This window comes from Hipposideros armiger, unplaced genomic scaffold (genome assembly GCF_001890085.2).
Source record: "Hipposideros armiger isolate ML-2016 unplaced genomic scaffold, ASM189008v1 scaffold_627, whole genome shotgun sequence".
Taxonomy (NCBI): Eukaryota; Metazoa; Chordata; class Mammalia; order Chiroptera; family Hipposideridae; genus Hipposideros; species Hipposideros armiger.
Window position 1 is genome coordinate 456,310 of NW_017731977.1, and position 3,519 is coordinate 459,828.

Below are 3,519 nucleotides of genomic sequence, written 5' to 3' on the forward strand. Positions count from 1 at the left end.
TCAGATTCCTAAAATGCTGTATTGTCCATATATTGAGAAATCGTGTGAGACATGGATGAGTAATTCTTCCTCTGGTAATGGGAATTTTATGAATATTAATACCACCATTCTTTGCAGTCTCATAATTTTTCACTCATGATAATTAAAGTTGCTTCTGTAGTGCCATTAAAAAAAACACAGTTTAATACTGGGTTGTATCTCTTATGGTGGTCTGTAATTTTGTTTATCCAGTAAACTACTCCTCAGTATGGTTTATATTCATATTCTTAGTACATCTTTTTAAGAAAATGAGGCTTAATGGGCATGTAATTCTGCTACACTGAGCAGTGTCAAATATGATTTGAAATAACTTTTTGGGCAAGGGTATAGGATGACTGTCCCCTGGGAAAAGAGATATAGGGCCCATTTCCTTCATAACTTCAGGAAGTATTCTGATGCTATAGGTTTTCTTTCATTTATCCTCAGTCTACATTGCTTTAAGTCAAACTTTTCCTTCCATAATAGGCCTCTTCTCTGTGTTTGAACATCTTTATATTCATATTTTGTGCAATTATTTTTCTTTATGAATACCCTATTAAAGTTTTATGTTGCATTGTTTTTCTTCTTGAGTTATAATTATTGAAAAGGAATTGTCTGCTGAGTGTTTGTATGGTGATTTAGCATGAATTACCACATAGATATTGTTCATATTTATGTAGAAAATATACTTTGTTTTATGGCTTTGGTTATCATCTCTTCCTTAGATCTTTCTCACTCCAAAATTTATGCTTTGTCTTCTAATTTCTTCTGGTTCTGTCATGGTTGTCTCCTGAAATATGAGCAATAGAACCATGGTAAATAACAGGATGTTAATAGAGCTGGACAATTTTGAATTGTGAATTTGTAAATCTGAGAGTGTTCTTGATTTGTACAGAAACCCCTTAACTTAGGCCAACTGTAATTGTGAGTACTCTGTGAGGATATTTTACAAAACTCATACTCCTGTTTTAGAGTGGGGTTTCACATGAAGACAGGAGGACTTACATTTAGGTAGTCCCATAGTCAAAATGCCAAATATAATCAGTTTCTTGTTTGGAGTGTGATAGTAAAAATGAGAGGTTAAATAATTTTTTACTAAACGCTCATACATACTTGAACCTCCTAAAACTTTGTCTCTAGTAAGGCAATATTATAGCTTGGAGTCTGGCAACTCTTGATTTAAACCACTTAAATGTTATTTTCCTATATCTTTCACCTATGGAATGAAATTTCAAAGCCTTTTTTTTCAGATTACATAGGCTCACATATAATTATCTTAATTTAGGCCATCTAATTCATGAGGAATTTATAAGAAGGACACACATGTAAATAATAAAGCAAATGTTAAAGTAATTAGTGACGGGAAACTGGAACCCCCAGAATCTGACCTACTTGTAGCCCAGCCTCATGCCAGGCATCACTTACCTCGAAATAACAAAAATTGCACATCTTATTCAGTAGAAAATTTTGAATTCATGTGAAGTGTTATGATAGGCTTTTGCTGTAAAAACTTTGTGAGTGGATCAGTACCAAGACACAAAAATGTTAATTCCGTGTTCTAAGCCAAGTTGGCTAAATCTGGCCTCGCCTATTCATTCACATGTTGTCTATGACTGTTTACATACCAAAATAGACTGTATGTCCCACAAATTCTAAAATTCTATATGGCCCTTACTCAAGAAAAAAAAAGAATTTTTTTCCCTGGGTCTGAGCTCCCACATGTGGGGGACAGTGGGCGGAGAAACTGCTTATCTATTTCTTATCTTGCACTATTTAAGAAAGGGTTAAATTGTTCACCTGGTATAATTTTAGTATAATTATCTAAGAAATGAGATCTAAGAAATGAATCCATGTTAAACCTCATAGTCACTGGATCAAATCAGCTCAAACCCAAATATATGTTGCCACCAGCCCACTATGTTTGAAATCAACTCGTGAAACAAAGGATAAAATCCACTTTTACACTTTCCCAATTAAAAACTTACTGATACATTCTAGTTCCAGTAAAGAAGGAATAAGTACACTCTATTCTGTCTCTCCCACTGATAATAGCTAAAAACACTAGACAAAAATCATAAAGCAACTACTATAGGTCTTGAAAAATTAAATTGGAGCAGGTGGACTGGGTAGCAATATCAAATTTCAAAGAATGACCACACTGGAGATTATTTTATTTTATTCTTTTCTATTTTATTTTATTTTCGTATTTGTTTGTTTTGCCTTCCGTTTCTCTTTGCTTAAACCTCTGTATCTCCTGGAACTGTGCATAGTCACAGACAGAAAAAGCTCATTAATCACAGGCCCAGGAACGGGGTATGTTGCTGGACAGAACTCTTAAGGATTTCCTGGTCTGCACCCTAGGATAGCCTCAGGAATGAAACTGCACTTCTGTGGCAGGCAAAAGTGATGGTATGAACCATGAAATGCAGGAGGTGATGGTGGCAGTGCAGGCCCTCTCGGGCTCTTCTCCTGCCAGTTTACCCCCAGGTAGCTGCAGTCCAAGATGCCCCAGGAGTCAAAGGCTTTGCTTTTTAGTGGAGCCTTAGGAGAGGGCCCCAGGGAACATGATATACCTATATTCTCTAGAGTGAGGATAAATTGGCACAACTCATTTCAAGAAACTTGGCAAAATATGTGTAGAGCTGTGTAAATAGTCATATCCTTTTATATAATAATTTACTCATAGGAATATGCCTAGAGGAAATAACTAATTTTAAAAGCAAAAAAAAAATTCATTGGAGATTTATTATATGAAATAGTTTAATTACATAGCCAAGGGATTTATGTTAAAAAACAAACCAAAGATGTTACCTGAACTGTGTTCAACCATTCATGGGATTATTATGAAAACTAAGAAAGAAATTAAAATTCATATGAAATAGTATTATGTGGAAAAAAATCTTTAAAGTTGAATTTGATATGTGAATTAACTACTTTTATTTAGCAATAAAAGGTAATTTTTAAGACTATTTTTTAAAATAATTTTTCAAGCTAGTACTATTAATGATATAATGAGGCTTTAAAGAAATTCATAATAACTTAGTCTTTATTTGGGGTGTAAAAAGTAAAGCAATTTTTCTAAAGAACCCTGTTACATATTGGAAAAGTCTTTTAGCATCTTTTAGACTGAAACAAAATAATTTAGATATGCTATCATGGCAAACATTTTGGCATAACTACCAAAATTCTTAATATTTTTCAGTAAATGAAAGTTTGGAGAATATCTTTCAAGAAAATTGACAAAGCATATCTCTCAGTTTTCCATTTCTGAAATTCCCTAACACTTCTTTTGTTTTCTTGGCTGAATAGCTTCCTTGTTATAAAACATCTTGGTAAGGTTGTTGAGATAAAAATAATCAAGCGGTTCATATACCTAAAATCTCTGGACTATAATTGTTTCAAAATTCCACACAACTTTGCACCCACATCTTCTGTCTGGCTGGGGATGAAAGTGCAAGTGGGTGACAGGAGCACAGGATGTCAGTTCCAGCCAGTCATGTT